Below are 21541 nucleotides of genomic sequence, written 5' to 3' on the forward strand. Positions count from 1 at the left end.
AGACGCTCACACAGCTTCCAAAGCTGGGCAGAATGCTTGTCCTACCCAATTAACAGTTATATGAACTGCCTTAGTCTCTCTTTGCCTAACCTACCTGACAGAATTGTTGTGAGGCAGATTAGGTAAAAAGATGCCCCCTAAAAAGGGGGCAGGGGAAGAGCCTCATATGCCACTCTAAGTTCCTTGGATGTGTTAGAGAGCTTGGAAGGGGGAGATTTCTTTATCTACCCCAGCTTCAGTAGAAGTGCACAGGCAAGGAGAGCACTGCTAATTAATATTGCCTGGAGACATAGAGTTCAAGTTCTTAATAAAGTAGTTTGTTTAGGAAATCCCTCTGGGAGGTAAATAAGACCTGCATGCTTGGTTACTAGCTTCATACAGGAAGTGGGGAAGGGGAGAAGAAGGAAGTCTATCTCCCCAGGAACTTTCCCAGACATCAAGCTTTACCCCGGGTTTACAGCAAGACTTTAGTGAGAGTTCAAAGTTGCCCCCCCAAAGCGATGCAAATAGGAGATTGTTTTAGCCCGGATATAAATCGGGCTACACTTTAATGAACAATGAAAAACTTGAATTGTGTGTGAAGTGCTCCCCAAAAGCTTGCAGGGACTTCAGGATAAACTTGGCCGATATGTGAACACACACCTTCCTTTCCAGAGGAGATGCCAGCTAAAATCCGGGTGAGTAAAAACTTCCAGGTGAGAGAATGAAACCTGAGACCTTACAAAGGGGAAGTAGAGTAGAGAAAGCGTGGTCACAGAGGGGATTCCCTTGCTCAATATCTCTGCCCCTAATGGTCAATAGGGCTGCTGGTGCTAAGAGTCGATGCCATCAGGACGCTTTCCAGATTATCCCCTGCAATGGGGTCAGGACATATCACTGAAGTGTGCTTCCACACTTCCTGTGTTGTGACACCACAGTCCCTATGCTGACAGCAGGGCGCTGTTCATATTTCCAATGCCTTGTTTCGAATGTAATCGCTGCGAGTTAGTGCTATGACGCCGTATATCTGGCGCAAAGAAGTTGCTGTTTTTCGGGTTGTTAGTTTTCGCGAGACTGCTCCCCCTGCTGTTTACGTTTTGAATGCAATTTGCCTGAACAGAAGCATTTTGCTGTTGTTGAGTGGCTAATCTGGAAAGCACCCAGGAGCTGCATCTTCAACAGAGTGGCCTGCATATAAATACATATACATGTTTAGATGCAGGGACTCTGTGTGTGCATGCTTCATCTTCTCAGTTAAAATGTCAGAGTTTGTACAAAGTGGCTCTAGCAAGGTGGCCAGCTGGTTATGCGTAGGCTCTAGCTATTCAGTGAGGCTAGCTTTACCATGCTGCCTCCCACAACTGCCTGCAAGAGGCGATGAGCTACCCCACACAGGGCCGCCCTTTGGGAAGCTACCATGTTGCAGCCTCATGCGGTAAGTGGGCCTCTGTTCGCCCCCCACCCTGAATAAATGCAGCTGTGCAAGGCAAAACAAACAAACGGTTGTGTGGAGTGGTAATTACCAGCTATCTCCAAGGGTCTCCACTTTTCATGCTCTGAAAAATCCCTAACAGCTCCGGGATGCTTATTCCAATGTGACTAATAGCTTCTAGGCAGGACGGCCTTGCATTAGGACTTGCATTATCCAGATGAGATGAATGTGGATATTGGCAACCCAGAAATATAATTACATAACTGTGGCTTTTCAAAAGAAAATTGAGATCTGCTGGGTTCCCTTTCCCACCCACCCATCCACCCCGGCACCACTAAATATCCATGTTGCCCCTCTAGCTTGCTGTGGCTGGAACAGCAAGTGGGGATTGGGTCCTTCTTGTGCTGTCTTCTTTTCGGCTCTTTTGAAAAGCTTATGGGGAAGTTTTATTAACTTTCTTCTGTTTGGGTTGGTTGCTGAAACATATTTGGGTTTTTGGAACTTATTTCTTTTCCCCCCTCCTTTTTTTCTTTGTGCCTTCACCATCTGTTTGTTAGTGGGGGGATGAAAGAGCTCCATGAAAATAAAAATAGACCCGAAATGAATGTGTGTGAAGACGGCCCAGCCCGGATGCTTGCTTGGCCAACCAGGGGTGGAATTATGCAGCCTGGTACTAGCGAGATAGCTTGTGAGCTTACATAAAATTTAGCAGGAGAAAGCAACCGTTGCACACACTCTTTGATGTCAATTGCTCTCATGTATGGCTAATTACCGTGGTGTGAGCATGGGTGGGGATTGCGGGGGGGGGGATACAGAAATGTCCTGCATCTCCTCCTCTGTGGGTCATTTAAAACAAAAACAAAAACTCCCAGAACAAAACATGCTATTGCATTTGGTTTCAATGTGACTTAACCAGAAGACTGCTGAGGCTTCCTGGACCACAAGCAGAATTCGTTTAGCATGCCAGAGACGCTGTTTTTATTGAAAATAAACGTCTGCAAGCAATGGTAAAAACACTGAAAAGGAAAAGAAGGCCTGGGGGAAGGGGCCCAGGATCAGCAGCAGACAAAAGCACATACTTTAACTCTCCTCAAATTCTCACAAATAGCAGTGGGAAGGGGGTGTTTGGGGACCTTACAGCAATAGATGTGATATACACAGACATGATATATTTATGTCCCAGTTCTCTGTACCTCCAGAAGAGAACATTGGAGGGAGCAAGGAGTGCTGGGTCAGAGAAACCACATACTTTGTGGCATTATGTCTCAACCCAAGTGCTTGTGATAATAGTGTTTGTACCACTTCTGCTTATTGGCTGAGACTTAGACTCTATGTAATAAAGTTAAACAAAATGAAAAGTCAATTAAGCAGATTTTGGGAGGAGATGGATGTTTTGTATATAAACACAAAGTGTGTGCGTGTGTCCGTGTGTGTAAATACAGGAAGCTGCTTTATTGCTTTATACTTGCTTATGATGATGATGATGATGATGATGATTAGCTAGTAGAACAAGTGTCCTACCCAGTTTCAGGCACTGTGTGCACGCCTGATTTTCAGTCATGTGTGAGTTAAAAGGTTGGTGGAGGGGAAAGTGATCTTGTGGGAGGCAAGCACAGTCTACAACAGCGGCGTCCTACCCAGAATTTTTACCCAGCCTATGACCAAGGTAGGAGGAAATTCTGTCAGAGCCTGCACCCACCTCCCACACAGTCACTCCCCCCCCCCACTCCAACCTAGCTTTTAACTCACACGTAATCAAAAACTAGGAGCTTGCACAGCTCCCAACACTGGGTAGAATGCTTGTCCTGCCCAGTCAATGATAGTCAGAAGAAGCCTACTGAGTCAGACCATTGATCCATCAAGTCTAACATTTCCTACTCGGACTAGTAGCAGCTCTCCAAAGTCTCAGGCAGGGTCTTCTTCATCACCTGCCCCTTGATCCTTTAATTGGATAGAACAGCATCCCCTTCTGCATGCAGAGCATGTGTGCTGCCACTGAGCTATGGCCTATACCCAATGCACCACATGATTCATGAAAAGGGAAGCCAGCAGTACATCCTTTCAAACTCCTTGAAGAATTGAGGATCATTCACTTTTGAAGGTGAGGATGGAGGAGCAAAGACATATCTGGAGGGAGCAAGTTCTCAAAGAATGAGCCCCAACCCAGTTCTCCACTAACTGAAGGCATATGCAGATCGTGGAACAGAAGCACCTCCCATGAGACAGCAGGAACTGCTTTAGAGGCTCAAGGGAGGGGTTGGTCCAATAATCTGATCTCAGGATCAGTTTATTGTCGGGACAAAACTAGGGTCTTGACAGAAGAGTGTCAGAATGCTCAGCTACTGAAAGAAATCCCCAATTTCAGAAGCAAAGTCTCATTTTAAATACAGGTTTGCATGCAGGAATCTCACTACCCAGGGGCAAAGCAAGGTTGAAGTGGGCCCCAAACAACAAGGGAAGATGGGCCCCCGGGCCCCCTACCTTCTCCTCCTCTCCCTGCTCCCGTATCTTTGCTGCAGAAGCACTGTATGGACATGGTGGGAAACAAACCATTCGCAACATGCCTTTTCTCTCACTCCTATGCAAATAATATCACACACTCCCCACACTCTGATGAGGAGCCAGCAGCTTGCCAGGGAGGGGAGAGGGAAGAGCAGGCCATTCCCCTGCCAGCGGAGACCCCTCCCTCATAGGCTCTGGGACATTTGTCATCCCACCGCCTTGTTCAATTATAGCCATACCCCTGTCACTGCAGGTACCAGCTGCATGCAGAGAACAATCGCTTGTTTACAGTTGTATCCTGACCTTTCTTCTTCCTCCTTTTTTTAGATTAAGCATTCTAACAAAAATAATTGAACCTTTTAGAAAGAATAAACCGTGGGTTGTGGTCTGCAGGAGGATAAAATTAATGCGCGTAGAAAGGAGAGTGTCATCCTGGAGGCAGGCTTTAGCCTGACACATTCATTAGAACATTATTTATTTATTTATAATTGAGTGCCCTGTCTTTCAAGCCACAGACCTCACGAGGTACTTTGCAATAAAAAGAGCACATTAGAAAACAAAACGCCAGACATAGACATCACAGTGGTTTGTCATAAAAACACCTTTAAGAAACAGAGAGACCATTAAACAGACATGCTCATGGAGCCACGGTTTATTTTAACTAATGTTTATTTAACAAGCCTGGATTGGTGCCACCAAATATTGGTATCCTTTGCCACATTGTGATTTGTTCAGGCCCTGCAGAGAGCCCCTAAATGGGCTGAAAATAGGGAATGACCTGTCATTCGGGCAGCAGGCAGGCTCAGGGAAGGAGCCCTTGCTTCCACCGCCCCTGTCTTGGTTCACACCCGGCCAGCCACTCCCTGTCTTTGCTACCATCCCCGCCACACAGAGGTGGTTGAAAAAAAGTTTTTAAAAAATAAAAAAAAGATATAATTTGCCCCCGACTCCCCTCCTGCAGGTAGGATGGGTGCAGGGCAGCGGTGGGGCTCTGGGGAGGCCCCCTATAATATTTGGAGCCCCCCTTCAGAGACAGGAGGCCAAGGACCAGATCCCCAAGGACCGTGACAAAGTGCGCCTCTGATTGACCATTGGTCCAGCTCAGTATCGTCTACTCTGACTGGCAGCGGCTCTCCAAGGTTTCAGGAAGACGTCTCTCTCAGCCCTACCTGGAGATGCCAGGGATTGGACCTGGGGCCTTCTGCATGCAAAGCAGGTGCTCGGGCACTGAGAGATAGTCTCATCCTCAGCCAAAACTAAATCACTATTGTGATTTCAGACATCATGCAAGACCATGCCTAGGACAAACAAGCTTCAAAACTTGGGTTCAGATTGTGGTTTGGCTGCCTAAAATAAAATGTAGTTCCTTGACTGATGCAGCGTCAGACATAAAACTGTCTGCCATGAGGTGAAATGAGCGATGATTCCATAGGATGCCTGTAGAGACTGTACCAACAAAAACCAGCTTATTGAAAAGCCTTGTGGAATTGGAGGATCTTGGCAGCTTTCTTAAACATTGCCAGAGCTGGGGCCAGAGAGATCTCCCTGGATCAGGCATACCGCAATTGTATGTGCAGAGGGACACCCCCGCCCGCCCCACACACAGACACCCATGTGATTAGAAACCCTGCCTTTGTCAGGTTCCCAGATGCAGGGACAGAGCCTGCTGTGCACCTAGTTGCATGGCTACATCCTCTCTACAGGCATGCTTTTATTTTTCTCATTTCTGCCCTGAACTAATGACTGTCCTGCATTAATTGATTCGGTTGAGCATGGGTGTTACAGAGCAGTTTGAGAATGCTTTGAAGCTCAAAGGGGTAGATGACCATGCTTGGAAAAGCTTCTTAAATGGAGAGGATTTGGATGGCTTTGTCTCAGAAAGGGTCATCCTGAGGGCAGAGAATGCTAGAAACATAGGGAGCTTCCTTGTACTGAGTCAGTCCTTTGGTCCATTTAGCCCAGTATTGTCTACTCTGACGTGCAGTGGCTTCTCTGAGGCCCTTCCTGGAGATGCCAGGGGGTGAACCTGAGACCTTCTTCATTCAAAGCAGATGCTCTACCACAGAGCTACAACCCCAGGGATTATTTTACAGAGCAGGGATTCTCAACATTGGGACCCCAGATGTTGGGGACCCAACGTTGAGAATCCCTGTTACAGAGGACAGCGCTCACATGTAATTCATCCAAGTACAAACCAGAGTGAACCCTGCTTAGCAAAAGGGACACTACTGCAAGACCAGCTTTCCTCCCTCAACATTTGGGCCGATAGAGGAGGTTGCATGATGACAGGAGCCTCTGGGAGCAAACTCTCTTTTACACCCCACGATGGGAGCTTGCGGTTCAAAAGTGGAACCTGAGAAGAGTGAGCCAGACTTGCAGGTTCCCTAGACAGGGCAACAGGATGATGCTGAAATTCCCAGAAAGTGGATGTGGGGTGGCTGCCAGTCCAGAGCTGGGATGCGGCCAGGTGCATCCTGGTCACAACCTTGGCAGAAGCAGCAGCGAGGAGGAGGAAACTACAAAGCCAGTCACTGGTGTGGGGGCATTCTTGCTAGCCACAGGGAGTCATGGGAAGGAGGGTGGGCAGCATTGTGAGGCACCAGTGGCATGGCAATCTCACAAGAGTTCGAGCCCCTCACGTTCCAGGGCTTGCTCTCTTAAGAGATTTGCACCTGTTGCCAAGAAGTATTTAAATCCTATCCAGGAGGAGAGAGCTGGTCTGGGGAAGGAGAACTAGCCTCAGAGGAAGAGAGCTGGTCTTGTGGTACAAGCATGAATTGTCCCCTTTGCTACGCAGGTCCACCTTGGTTTGCATTTGGATGGGAGGCAACATGTGAGTGCTGTAAGATATGCACTTTAGGGGATGAGGCCTTAACTCAGTAGAGGAGCATCTGCATGCAGAATGTCCCAGGTTCATTCCCTGGCATCTCCAGGTCCAGCTGGGAGAGACTCCTGCCTGAAAACTTGGAGAGCCGCTGCCAGTCCGTGCGGATAATATTGAGCTAGATGGACCAATGGTCCTTATACAAAGGGCCATTTGTATAAGGCAGCTTCCTCTGTTCCTAAAGCCCTGGCTGATGATGAGCAGGGCAGCCAGAGAGCTTGAGAACCTGAGCAAGGAGGCTATCTCGCTGGCCAAGAAGAAGCCCCTAGGAAGGCTGAAAAGATGAGCAGATAGGAAAGAAGGGGAAGAGGTGCCTGAACCTCCCTGCTCCCCTGTAACCAGCTCATTCTGAGGCCATATTTAAAAGGGTTGCCACCACGATCATGAGAGGAGAAGGTCCATCTAGGGGTCATAGCAATTAGTGTCCAAATGTAGATATTTACAAACAAATACAGCCACATCCTATACATTTCGGGTCCTAAAACCCATTGTTGACTGGACAATGATGTGGGTTGATGCTACATCAGCAGCAGCCTTTGTTGACCAATGCAGTGTAATTGTGGTGCTCAGAAGTCACGTATGGCACTGAGATTAGATGAGGAGAAGCTTGACAGTGACAGAGGCAGGACTAGAGGATGACCCTTTGTTTGCTGTCATTTTGGCCACCACAAGGCCGTCTGTCTTGGCTCAACATTCTATAACAGATATTTTAGGAAACAGTCATTATGGAATTGCAGTTGGCAAGCAGCAGAACCGGATGGATTTGTCCTGCTTGCTTTGCAGAGATTGCCCATTTTAGCCGCACCAGCGGACTGCTGCAACTACAACAGAGCTACAAAGTCTGGTGGCTATTGAAGTTCACATCATGTTGCAAATTATATTATTAATTCTTTCAAAGTCTTAACATACTCAGAGAATCTGCCAACTTTGCTTTATTCTGGAATCTTGCTTGAAGGCTCAGCCTTAGGTGTAGAGTTTCCAAATAGAAAGGGTAGTTTGGGGAAACAGCAGACAAGGACTGGTTCAGGGCATTTATGTTCTCATGAGGATTTAATGAATGTGGAATTCTCTCTACTTCTTGCCTGTTTTATTTGAAGGGTTAAAACAGGATATCACTCCTTCAAAAAGGATACAAACTCCTTTGCATAGGAGTTTGAGTGCTTGATTTTGTTTGTTTGAATAATTTTTCTGAGCCATCTGGAAGGCTTGTGAAGTGGGAAGGATATAACGATCGCTTATTCATTAATTTAAAAAAAAATCCTATAGCACTTTTCGTTATCTAAAGTGGTGTGCAAAGTATAAAAAATTACATCTTAAACATAAAAATACAGAGTTTTAAAAGACCTGTTAAAACCAATAAAATCAGGAATGCAAAATCATCATCATCATCATCATCAGCCTATATTCTACAACGATATCTATAATATAATAACAACAACAACAATATTGATAATAAAATTCAGACATCCCAGGTCCTTGGGAAGGACTCAATGTCTGGATAAAACAAACCAGTCAATAACACCTGTCTGGCTGTGTAAACAAGAAATAATAATCAGACAGTAGTAAGATTAGATACTATCAAAGGCTCCTTGAGAAAGCAAGATCTTGACCTGCCTTTCAAAAAGACAGTAAGGAGGGAATCATGCAAACCTCTTTGGGAGGAATATGTTTTAAAGCATTTCCAAAGCACTGGTAAATAAATATAAATAAGCTTGTATTGCATATATAGCTGGATAGGACCTCAGTAAAGTCCAACCCAGATTAGACTTTTGTAATTTCTTTTGTAATTTAATTCTTTTGTAATGTAATTATTATTGTATACCACTTTTCAGTGGCTTACATAGAAAAAAGATAATAACAGGGATCACTTGGTCATGGGCAAAGAGGCCCAAATGATGTTTTGTTAACTATCCTAGAATGGCTCCCATCCTGAAGAAGACGAACACTGAGAAATATGACCGAGGTTGGTATATACTTCTGGCTTCCTGGCAGTGGGGAAAGTGTAGGATTACTTGATTCCCTTTCTCCCTCCCCTTCCATGTAGGTAGGTAGGTAGGGTGCGTGTGTGTTTGGGTGTGTGTGTGTGTGTGTGAGAGAGAGAGAGAGAGAGAGAGAACTGTAGAAAAGAGCAGGCAATCTGCAAAGAGCCAACAAAATATTTTAGAAAGCCCGTGAAATAGAACAGCCAAGTCAGAGGGCTTGTAGTATCTCAGGATGCAGGGTCTGGCCTTTCTGATGTAACCTGTTGCTGACTTCTTAAATATTCAACCTGTGTCTAAAATAAACCAAATATGACAAAGGCACCATCAGTCTCCAGAGACTCTGATTCCAAAGGAAACCAGAATCCTGCAAGCCCCTGAAACTTCTCATGGTTTGGGGTGGGGGTGGGATGGGGGCAGCTCCCTCCAAATACTTCTTGATCCAAGTGCATCTTGGTCCTTCTGCAGTTGCCTCCGGCTCATCTGGTAGCTACTCAGGGACGGGCCTTCTCCATTGCTGCCCCGAGAACACACTTCCTGCTGAAATAAGAGCCTCCTCATCTCTTACAACTTTTAAAAGGGCAGTCAAGACACATTTGTTCACCCAGGCTTTTAATTAGATATTGTTTTAATAGTTTTAACTTTTTAAATTTTAATTGTTGAAATGTGTCAATCTTTTTATTGGTAGTTTTTATTGTTTTGTAAACCGCTCAGAGAACTTGTGTTTTGGGCAGTATAAAAATATGTTCAATCAATCAATCAATCAATCATGGGAAGATGCCCTAGTGAAGTTGTTCCAGTGCTGCTGTAGTAGCACACAATTTGCCTTTATATTTATTTTATTTTATTTTATTTATTGTTAGATATACCACCTTTCGTAAAATTATCCCAAAGCGGTTTATAAAAGTTCATACAATAAAATTCCATACAATCACCTTAAAATATTAAAACCAGTTAAAATCATAAACACATCAAAGCACCCAAAGCCTTGGAAAAATGAGCAAATGGTAGACATTTCTTGCTTTCTCTGCCATAAACAGACAGACACACGCAGGTATACCAACGTCAGCGAGGCCGCATCCAAGTACTTTACAGCCTTTGAGGTTTTCCAGTCAATAATCAGAGTGGGATTAGCAGTTGCACATTTACTTAGCCACAAGTGCATGTAGAACATCTGTTTCAACATTTCCAGTCCGGAGAGATTCCTGCTGCACCAACATGTGTAGCCCAGATGGATTTCTCTGCTGCTGCAGCACTGAGATTTAGCATACAGTAAAACCCATTGTTCTCCCCTAAGGTTTCTTAGGGGGTGCGTGATCATCTCTGCCACCACCCCTCTTCCATTCCCCACAGGCATTCCCAGTCGGAATTGTCAAGTTTTATTATGTGTTCCTTTCAAGTTGTTTGTACATTTAAACATTTCACTCAAGTTCTGGTTGTTCCTCCTCAAAGAGAGTTCAGATGCAAATTCACGCCCTGTGGGTGGTTGTAAATGTTACAGCTTTTTAACTTCCCATCATCTTCACAAATTGTTCACTCATCAATGTCGAAAACAATGTTTTTGTTTTGTTTTTTTAAAGTGTTTTGCAGAAGTTGTATCTTAACTGTATTCCTTAGTGGCAATAACCGAGTAAATGGCAAAATAGATCCTGGAAACCTGAAGTGCCCATCTCTGTGTTAAGTTATACAGAGAAAGGTAAATATATATTGACTGAACTTTGGGGGGCCTATTTATACACTTAAGAACTAGTGATTACATATCTCTGGGTTCCTACCCTAAGTTCAGGGCTGCCTCTCGCTTGTGCAGGACTCAGGGTGAAAATGGTTTGTGGGGCTTCCAGTGAAACCAGTGTGGTGTAGTGGTTAGAGCGCAGGACTAGGATCATGGAGACCTTGAGTTCAAATCTCCATTCAGCCATGAAACTCACTGGGTAACTCTGGGCCTGTCACTTATCTCATAACCTCACCTACCTCACAGGGTTATTTTGAGGATACATATAACCATGTATACCAGCTGGACTCCTTGGAGGAAGAGTGGGATATACATGTAGTCAGTCAGTTAGTCAATAAATAAATAAATAAATAACATTGTTGCCATCCATCAGAACTAGAAGAATTTCTGTTTCTGTGCTGCAGCATGGAGCCTCTGTAAGCACAGGACCATGGGTGACAACCCATGTGGGTGTCTGAAGGGCTTGGGGCTCTACACAGCTTGGGGCCAGGGTACCTGTCAGACCCCATTCTCCCATATGAACTTGCCAGGGCCCTCTGTCCATCATATCAGGCCCCGCTCATGACCCTGCCACTAACAGATATACGGTTGGCGGTGACTAGAGACAGGGCCTTTTCGGTTGTGGTCCCTCGGCTTTGGGATGCCATCCCTGAAGAGCTTTGCCATGCTCCCTCCCTCAGTTGTTTTTTTTTTTTTTTAAACAACAACTAAAAACACTTCTTTTTTAAAAGGCTTTTTAATGCTTCATCTTTGGTTATATCGGATAGGTTCTTTAGTTTTTAGTTTTTATAATTCTCAAAGTTTAGCTGGTACTTTTAACTTGTAAAATAAAATTAATAAGATTAACCAAATTAAGTAAACAAGTTAAAAGTCCCAGCTAAAATTACAATCAGAATTAAGTTTAAAATTAAAAGTTATTGTATCTATTTTATTGTTGTGAGCTGCCCAGAGCAGTAGTGTACTGGAGGGGCTGGGTATAAATATTATTATTATTATTATTATTATTATTATTATTATTTAATTAATAATAGATGGGCTGGTGGAAAACAACTGGTGAAAACAACTAAATACAAGGACCTTCAGACTGAAATTGAGCAGCTCTGGAAAAAGAAAACAGTAGTGGTGCCAATAGTTGTTGGTGCCCTTGCTGCAGTTTCAAAAGAACTTGAACACCATCTTGACACCTTGGGCATCGATAAAATTACAACACATCAGATACAGAAGGCCACACTACTTAGGACAGCACAAATACTACGACACTATCTTTAATTTTTCTTTAGTTATCCTAGACCCTTGGAAAGGGCCCGATAATTAAAGTACCAAATCCAGTCAATAACATCTGGTACAAGAAGAAGAAGAAGAAGAAGAAGAAGAAGAAGAAGAAGAAGAAGTCTGAGATAACAGGTTGTTTATGGGAACAACAAATCCAGAGTGCTTCAGTGAGGCCCAGCATCAGCATGCAGCGCCTTTGGACTGCTGCTGAGACCACGGCATATTGGCAGGACCTCTGGTTCCTGTACCAGGCCTTTTTTAAAAAATGGAGGGGCAAGGAGCTCCTCTGCACCAGACAGCTGGTTGGCCACCATCTTGATTTCCCACAATACCCTGGAGTGGCATAGTTCTAGAGCGTTGCAGGGGAGAAATGTTGACTACTAGAATAGCTAGAGATCTGATGGCCCTCACTGGAGTTCTGTGTCTTTTTAAGGAGACTGTTCACACGTGCGTGCAAACCCGGTTTTGCAGTTAAGGGATTTCCGGTTTTGTACCCACATGTGAACTGCCAGGATCGGGACCAATCCCAGCGGCAGCACTGCAGGAAATTCGCCTACCTAGCCACCCTTCAAAACGGGGATAGGAGAGCGAAAGCGGAGCATTATTGGAGCTCCAGGGGGTGGGGTGATGTGAGGCAATACACCCTGGCACCCTGACTCTCAGAGCTACCGGCAGGAGCTGGTGCTCGTCTGGGTGGGCAATCCGCCCACCGAGGGAGGAAGAACTGCTTTTCTGCGGGGAAGGTTAACCCGCCTTCCCCTCAGACTGCCCTGAAGCCCTTCTCACTAATCGTGAGAAGAGGCTGAATGCGTAACTCTGCCCTTTGTTCCTCTATGGAAATTATTTTTTATTTTATTATTTTTTATTTTTTATTTGTTTGTTTGTTTGAATTTCTTATACACTGCTGCCTCCAAAGACTCTAGGCAGTGAACAACAATGCCAATAACAATTAAAAAAAAACCTAAATAAATAAAGGGTAAACGCCTGGTGAAACAGGCGGATCTTAAAAAGGGCCTTAAAAGCAGCCAGGGAGGGGGCTGAATGAATCGAGAGGGGGGGAAAGTGTTCCAAAGAAGAGGGGCGGCCACAGAGAAGGCCCTCGTATTGGCCCAGGCACTACACACTACACCAGGGCCCAGGTCACTAAGGAGGGCCAGCTAAGAAGACCTCACAGGCCGGGATACAACCAGCTGAGAGAGGCGATCCCGGAGATATACAGGTGCTAAGCCCATAAGGGTCTTGTAGGTGAGAACTAGCACTTTGAATTGCACCCAGAAGCGAAGAGACAACCAGTGTAGAACAGGCAACCATGGTGAGCTTCACCCACCAGGAATGACAAACTTGCTGATATTAACAGACCCACTTATCTGGAAATGAACAGAAAGGTGGTCTTGATTCTCAAAATACATTACCTGGCTTTGAACTCACCACCACCTCATGTTGGCCCCTGGGTCATATAAACAAACCCAAGCCTGAAATGAGTTTGGTATCTATTATCTTGATATGTATTTGTGTAAACAACCTTATGTCTGTACTCCTAAAGATCACATAATCCTTGCTCAGGACTGGTTGGGACCTTCTGTGTGTGCATGCATGTTGTACTCCAGAATATTTGCTACATTCTTTATTCTGGCTGCCACGATGAGGAAAAATACTCAAAGTAGTCCCATTGACATTAAAAGGGCATGATAGTCAATGCCTGGCATGCTATTTTAATTTCAGTGGGACTATTTTAAGTAATTCCCCTCACTGTGTCAGCCTCTGAAATTAGGAACATAGGAAGCTGCCATATACTGAGTCAGACCATTGGTCTATCTAGCTCAGTATTGTCTTCACAGACTAGCAGCAGTTTCTCCAAGGTTGTAGGCAGGAATCTCTCTCAGCCCTATCTTGGAGAGGCCAGGGAGGGAACTTGGAAGCTTCTGCTCTTCCCAGAGCGGCTCCATCCCCTGAGGGGAATATCTTGCAGTGCTCACACATCAAGTCTCCCATTCATATGCAACCAGGGCAGACCCTGCTTAGCTAAGGGGACAAGTCATGCTTGCTACCACAAGACCAGCTCTCCTCTCCTCTCTATTGTCTCCTTGACAATAGTTTGTCAAGGTGACAGCACACTCGAGACACTGAGTGGATCTCAGACACAACCATCTGTAAGTACTTATCAAGTAGGTATGAGAGGAATCAGAGATCATAGGGAGCTCCCTTTGGGTGTGATGTTTGAAGCTGCTCAAGTGCCAGTTAGCCACTTCCACCTTAGTTTTTGCCTACTTTTTCGGTGAAACCATGAAGTGAGGATAGGAAACAAGGAACTCTGTCCTGTTGACACAGAGCAGAAAGAACCACCCCTATGCTTCTTTTCTACATACATGTGGTGTATCTGTTCCTCTGGGTTTGAAGATCCATGGCTCATGGAAAAGTACTAAGCTCTTCAAAGCCATCCTCTTACCCAAAACAGTTTAACTTTTACAACAAGAAAAGCCTGTGAAATTTCAAAATCTGCCTCTTGTTTAGTGTTGCAACCCATGTTCTAAGCTGATGCCATAACCTCAGTATCAGTTGTCCATTATATATCTCTCCCTGACAAACCTCTGGTGCTTCTAGTAGGAAAGCTTTGCAATAGGCTACGGTTGGCCAACATTCCTGAGACTGTGAACTACATATCAAAATCTTCATATAGCTGAGAGGCACAAGACTCAGCCTCCACCACTGTCCTGTCTCCCTTCTGAACATCCCTCCAGTCTTCCTTTCTACTGCTGCCCTCCTCCCTTCTTTTGAAAACTTTTCCTGCCTGGCTATCCTTGGCACTCCCTATACCTGCTCATTTATATGATTAAACATAAATGGACATATAAAGCGGCCTTATTCTGCCAGAAACCAGAGATGCAAAGTATGATCTACTCCTCCATTGAGTTATGTTTCTTCCTAAGCTAGGTGTAGCAACCTTGACTCTCCAGCTGTTGTTGAACGACAACTCCCATCATCCCCAGCCACAATAAATTGTGACTGGAGCAGTGTTCCCTCTAAGAGGGATTCCCAGATGTTGTTGACTACAACTCCCAGAATCCCCAAGCAAAAGTCATTGCAGCTGGGGATTCTGGGAGTTGTAGTCAACAACATCTGGGAATCCCTCTTAGAGGGAACACTGGACTGGAGATGACAGGAATTGAAGTGCAGCAGCAACTAGAGAGCCAAGGTTGCCAAACTCTATCTTAACCATTTCTGTTTGAAAGTGGCCTTCATGGGGCAGCTATTTGGTATGCCTTGGCCTTCACACATGCCTTTTCCTTCAGTATTTGAAGTCAAGCATGTTCTTAGCTGATGAAAACCCTCCCTTTTCCCTCTCCAGGCCTTTCCTGTTTTTTTCATGGTTGCCTTCTTCTTGAAGGACTGGAAGAGAGTGGTATGACTTTTTTAGAAGCCTTATCTGTTTCCTCTTTGTAGCAAGGAACATGTTTTCTTTTTGTGCCTATGACGTCTCCTAGTTAATAAAAGTAATGAGAAAGGGAGTTTGTTGTCTGCAACGGATCTAAGACTAAAGAAGATGGTTTCTGAGAAGGGAGAAATCAGGCAGGTCAACCATGTGAATTCACCTTCTCATTTATAGGGACATTATGTCATTCCCTGCCCAGTGGCCCATTCCTCATAAAGCCTGAGGTGCTTATAACCATTTCGAATGGTGCCCTTTCCTTCTGCTCCGTATATGCGTGTCAAGCTGGAGGACACAGAGGGAGAAGACCTTATTTCAGTATTTGTGCATTGAAAACTAGCTAATAGGAATTAATTAAATTCAGGATATTGCAGGGCAAGATAGACAGAGCTTGAGGGCTCCTGATAAAGTAATTAAAATGGCGGGTGATGCTTGAGTGGTTTGTATGTATTATCGGAACCGTGAGATTGAATTACAGCCACAGCAGCTATTAACTCATGCATTATTTATACGCCTGCATCAAAATATAGTTTTTTTTAAAGAAAAAGAAAAACAATAAAACAAGATTAAGGCTCTGTAAATAGTATGAAAATCCTTCTGAGTGCCAGGCTTGAAGCTCTTCCTGTACTGGGCTTGATGCACCAGAATCCCGTTAAAGTATGCCTGACACAAAAGGAAGAGAGTTTATTGTGACTGAAGTTGATTGGCCAAAATGGGTGTTCTCCCAGAGAGAAAGAAGTGTTGGCACTGATGTTCAACAATAATGGATTTGGCTTGAAAACCACCATCCCATCAACTCAGAATATTCCCCCCTCAAACATCTGTCAGCCTGACTGAACTCTTCAGTGCATTCATCAAATCCTCTCCCTGTTCATGCGGGAAGTGTTTAATGTTTTCACACGATTGCAATGAGTATTCTGCCTCCTTATGCACAATGTACTTGCGAACTTTGACAGGGACTGAACATTCTAAAGAAAATGAAGTAGGCGGGCCCCATGAGCGCATTTGCTGTGAAACAGGGGTGAATGGGTGGCACTGATGTGGACTAACTTGTGATATATTTACTCATTTTTAGCTCATTTTTAACAAATCCTCAGACTTCAGCGGAAAACCACACTGTTATAATATGTTAATAGTGCAAACTTTCTGTGTCTGTGAGATTACCAACAATGCTTCCACTAGCCAGTAAAAGTGTAAGAATTACTAGGCTGGCCCAGACCATCTGTCTACAACACTGAAGAGCCGGTTAGGGAGATTCACACACAGGACACAATGGTGAGAGAGAGCCATGCCATTGCTAATCCCCAAGATCTGGTAGTCAAAGTATATGTTTCTTGAAAACAGAAGTTTTTGTTTTGCCTGTCAGTTATTTGCCAGAGATGAGCCTACTGTTCATATTTTTATCTAGTGATTTTAAGCACATTACACTTGGCATCCTGTGGCGATGAGTTCCTTAGACTGACCATGTTATGTTTGTAAAAATACTTCAGTGTTTATGTGTGTGCAGCAAGTGCTTCCATTCTGACGGGTTTCCATATTCAGGAAGAGAGTGACCCAACAGTTGTGCATAATAAATGTTTTACATTGGCTTTTTTTGTATTGTACTTTTCTCTCTCCTGCCTCGCCAACCCAGCTTAATTGCTTGTGTAATGTTCTGCAGATAGCTGTGGAATTGGTTTATGATGGCTGCCCAAAGTTCAGCTTTGGGAAAAGGTAACTAGTTAATTAGTAGACAGCCTCCTAGTTTGCTCAGGTGTGGCTAATGCAGAAAATAGCTTCCCGTTTCGTCCATTTAACAGGTTGGAAGTGAACCAGGCTGTTTGTTCTTTTTTTAAAAAGTTGCTCTGAAAAACAGGCTATGAAGTGTTTGGAGGGTTTTTTTTGTTCAGACTTCCGGCATCTTGTGGTTATCAAAACATACGTGGCTTGAGACGGTGACCTTATTGTGCAGTTTACGTGGGGATATTTCATATTGTGGCTTCCCCGCCCCCCCATTCCTTTCCTTTTCCCAAAACAAAGCTTTGTGCCTGTTGCTTATCTCCCCTCTTCAGAAGATAATCTAGGACTCCGCTCTTCTCAGCTTGGTATCTTCAGTACATTTTATGCGTGTGTCTTGTTCAGTGGCTGATGCACAGTCTAGTATGTTGCACAGTTTGTGACTGAATGACATGCCAAGGGGGGTTATTTAGTGACTAATTTCTAAGAGGAGGAGAAACTGAAGGCTGATCATGTGGAAAAGTACTTTAGCCTATTGAAGCAGTGCTGTTTAAAGGAATAAGATGGGCCATACTTCATGTGAACAGAAAGACTGAAGAGCTTTTCTTAAAGCATCATATCCTTTTGCGAAGAAGGTGGATGTATAAAAAGTCTCATTCCAGACAGAGTCTTTAAAACTTGGAAAGCAAGAGAACAGAAAGATGGGGAACACAATCTAATGATATTACTGCTCTGCCCACAGCGCTTGTTAAATTAATGTAAGTGGCTTTTATTATTTCCAAGTGAAAAAACATGGGAGAGATAAATGTATTCATTTCTGGACTACAATGATGTTTGTGTGCTTTTCTTTTAATATTGTTTTAGCTGCATCTAATAACTGGGGGGCACTAATATAAGGATTTCAAAGATAATAGGTAGGCATGATTTTAAAGATTTCTGCCTCCGAGGAAAATTGGGGCAGCGGGGAGAGAGAGTTTATGAATATGTAGACTTATAGGTGTTATCAGTATGATGCTGCTAATATGTTTAAGGCTTTTGAGGGAGTGAGTCTTCTGTGGCTAGCAATTTGCAGCTTTGCTTGGATGTTCTATATTAAATGAAATGACTTCAATATGACAGTAAGTTGGAGTGATTTGTTTTCCTGGTGCGGATATTCAGTACAGCAGGGGTCCTTCATTTATTTGTGTTAAGGAATGTACATAAGGGCAACACCTGATATAAATATGCATGTGTAAGCACGGGTTGGGGGTGAAGGCATACATTAAACTGGGTATAATTTCTTTAAAGCAATGGGACAATGAAATAAAAATGTATGCTGTAATAAGAGCAAATATTCATACTGTGTGTGCGCCTGTGTATTATGTAGAATGGAAGTTGTGGAGCAACTTGAACTTCACACAAGTAGAAGATCAACAGGCAACAATTACGTGACGTGATGAAATGGTTTAAGTGCATAGAATGAGGCATTCTCTGAATGAGGTTGGGATGCACATTTACTGATCATCTGGATTCTGCCATTTCATGCAGGATGGAATGCTTAGATGAAAAGCACTTTCTGCATGGGAAATAGCTAGTCATACATATGCAGTTCTTCATATAGTATGATCGCACACCCAGGTACTGCACTGCATGTTACACATAGCTAGCATTGGCCCCAGGTTCATAGTAGATGCATCCCACATAGCAGATGCACGGTGCCAGACATGGGCATGCCATCATTAGGCATTACAGGGAGGGTTACTTGCTGCTTGCTTCCCAGATGTATCTTCTGCTTTGTCTTGCATGAATCCAGAACAGGCTTCATGTTTTCCTTTGGTACTTTACTAAGACATGTATTGTGGTGGCGGCTCTCATAGTTTAGAGCTGACTTGAATGGGGAAGAGGGGGTGACCTGTAATCTAGACACTGAATTCTCCCAGCTCGGGGATGCGACGACTGTTGATGCATCCAGGGATTGATACGCATGTGATCACATCATGATCACTTATTTAAAATGTCTCTGGATTCATTGACATCTTATGGGGAGCATTACTTAGAATAAGTGGCTGACTTTTTGTACTGAGGAACGCTGGCATTAGGGACCCGCTAGGCAGTGCTTGCTGTAGCAGGGATTCCTAGATGTTGTTGACTACAACTCCTATCATCCCTGTGACAATGGCCTTTGGCTGGGAATATGCGAGTTGTAGCCATGCCACCTTAAGTGGCACAGCGGGGAAATGCTTGACTAACAAGCAGAAGGTTGCCGGTTCGAATCCCCATTGGTATGTTTCCCAGGCTATGGGAAACACCTATATCAGGCTGCAGCGATATAGGAAGATGCTGAAAGGAATCATCTCCTACTGCGTGGGAGGAGGCAATGGTAAACCCCTCCTGTATTCTACCAAAGACAACCACAGGGCTCTGTGAGTGCCAGGAGTCGAAATCGACTTGACGGCACACTTTACCTTAGCCAGCAACATCTGGAGATCTCTGTTACAGGGGAACACTTCCACTGGGCCTGCTGTACAGTCTGAAAGGTAGTCCTACGGGCACGTCTACAGTGCTGCTTCCATTGGAAACACTGGAAGTAGCCTGTTGCATGTGCTGTTTTAGGCCATTGTGCAATTTTCTGCCTCCATAACACCATCAGGGTTGCCTCTTGTGCTGCACAGCTGCCCCAGCAGGTTCCTAATGCTGGTGTTCTGTAGCAGAGAATTCCGGCCACTGTGCGTTAAGGTTCTGCTGATAAAGGCCTTTTGGAATGCTGCATATTTTAGGTGTATAACTAAGATGGTTTAAGTGTACACTTTGAAATATGAACAAATATATGGGGACAACTTTGTCTTTCCAAACACATCTACCTTACACATGCACAACTAAGACAGGATTGGCTGTATCTCCGTGCAAGGGTAAGGAAGCTTGGCTCTTCAGCTGTTGTTGAATTGCAACTCGTGTAATCCCCAATCAAAATGTATTATGTTTGGGGATGATTGGAGCACAATGTGTGCTTTCCATGGCAAATCATGGATTGCATTACATAATGTGTGGAAAGAGCAGGGTTGACAAAAATCGATGTTTTTTTGTTTTTTAAATGACCCAAAAATGGATTTTTAAAAACTTGAATGGGATTTTTTAAAAATTTGAATGGGATTTTAAATTTAAATTGATTTTTTTTAAAAAACCAACAATTTATAAACAACAATTTATAAAGATATCTTATAAAAGATATCATCATGAGTATTAATCATAACTTCTAATTATATCTTATGAACATGTTAACTGCAGTATATGGGGGTGAGAGATCATTCCTATTCTGACCTGATCATTCCTATTCTGCAGGTGGTGTACATGCAGCACACGCATGCACACACGCACATAGCCAAGTCACAGCTTCCCCTCACCCCCACCCCCAAGTCCAAAGGCAAATAAAATCAATGAATGAATAGAAGATTTGGGGGGGGGGTGGAGTAGATCTGAGCAAGGAGGAAGAGTATGGATATAAATGCAAGGAACAGCGGAGGGGAGGGGAATATAGGAAGCTGCCATATACTGAGTCAAACCATAGGTTCATCTTGCTCAGTATTGTCTTCACAGACTGGCAGCAGCTTCTCCAAGGTTGCAGGCAGGAATCTCTCTCAGGCCTATCTTGGAGAAGCCAGGGAGGGAACTTGAAACCTTCTGCTCTTCCCAGAGTGGCTCCATCCCCTCAGGGGAATATCTTACAGTGCTCACACTTCTAGTCTCCCATTCATATGCAACCAGGGTGGACCCTGCTTAGCTAAGGGGACAAGTTATGCTTGAAACCAAAAGTGAACAGAACATATTCATGCAGTACTATGGAAACATTTTCTGAGTGTATTGTCCGTTGTTGGAGGGAAATACCTATCATGGCAGCAGGCTGTAAAAGAGACCTGATTTGGGAATATTTTATTTATTATTGTTGTTATTTATTTATTTATTTATTTATTTATTTATTTATTTATTTCATTTACGAACTGCCCCATCTGAAGGCTCTCGGTGGTGTACAACAATGAAGTTTAAGAGGAAAGACAGGCATGTGTGCAAATTGCAAACAGTGCAACAAAGAAATGTAAGGCCTGGTTGCCTGGATGAAACAGCATTATGAGAAGTGTGTACCTGTTATAGTGTGTACCTACCTTCTGAAAATGAAACCTACATCTATCGCTAAATATGTATTAGGGTTATATTAGACAACAAGAATCAAATGATGATTAAATAGAATCTTCTTGACTAGTAATTTAAATTGTGATTTAAATCATTAGAATTGATTCCCTCTGTGAAGCAATTCAAATGGTTATTTAAATTCATGATTTAAATCGAATTGATTTATATCAAATGGGAAAAGAGCCTAAATCAGGAACCTATCCACACATCTCTCTAAACTCAGAACTTTGCTTGTATTTTGTTCTTCTTTTAGATGGCCCAAGCCTCCTGCCACACCTTACCTTCTCCTTATTTCTGTGGTGGTTAGATTATTTGTCTTTCCCCCCTCTCTGGTGCCTGGTCTACAAACCTTTTATTTGACCTCCGATCACATGAAGAGTCTTTTGTAAACTCCAGCTGTGCGGATGGGTGTAATAGGAGCCATCAGTCTGTATACTCTGGCATAAGAATTGAC

The 21541-nt window shown here is 43.8% G+C and overlaps 1 protein-coding gene across 17 annotated transcripts in view; it reads left to right on the plus strand.

Moving 5' to 3' along the window:
- KIAA1217 (KIAA1217 ortholog) overlaps positions 1-21541 on the plus strand; it is a 576411-nt gene that overhangs the window by 486345 nt on the left and 68525 nt on the right. Inside the window, exon 1 of one of the 17 annotated variants that reach the window (XM_053262278.1) lies at positions 16999-17681. The exons of the other annotated variants lie outside the window; for them this stretch is intronic. The gene's annotated coding sequence lies outside the window, so the exon portion shown is untranslated. Of the gene's footprint in view, positions 1-16998; positions 17682-21541 lie in introns of those variants that run through there. 17 annotated transcript variants of the gene reach the window in all.

This window comes from Hemicordylus capensis, chromosome 6, assembly GCF_027244095.1.
Source record: "Hemicordylus capensis ecotype Gifberg chromosome 6, rHemCap1.1.pri, whole genome shotgun sequence".
Taxonomy (NCBI): Eukaryota; Metazoa; Chordata; class Lepidosauria; order Squamata; family Cordylidae; genus Hemicordylus; species Hemicordylus capensis.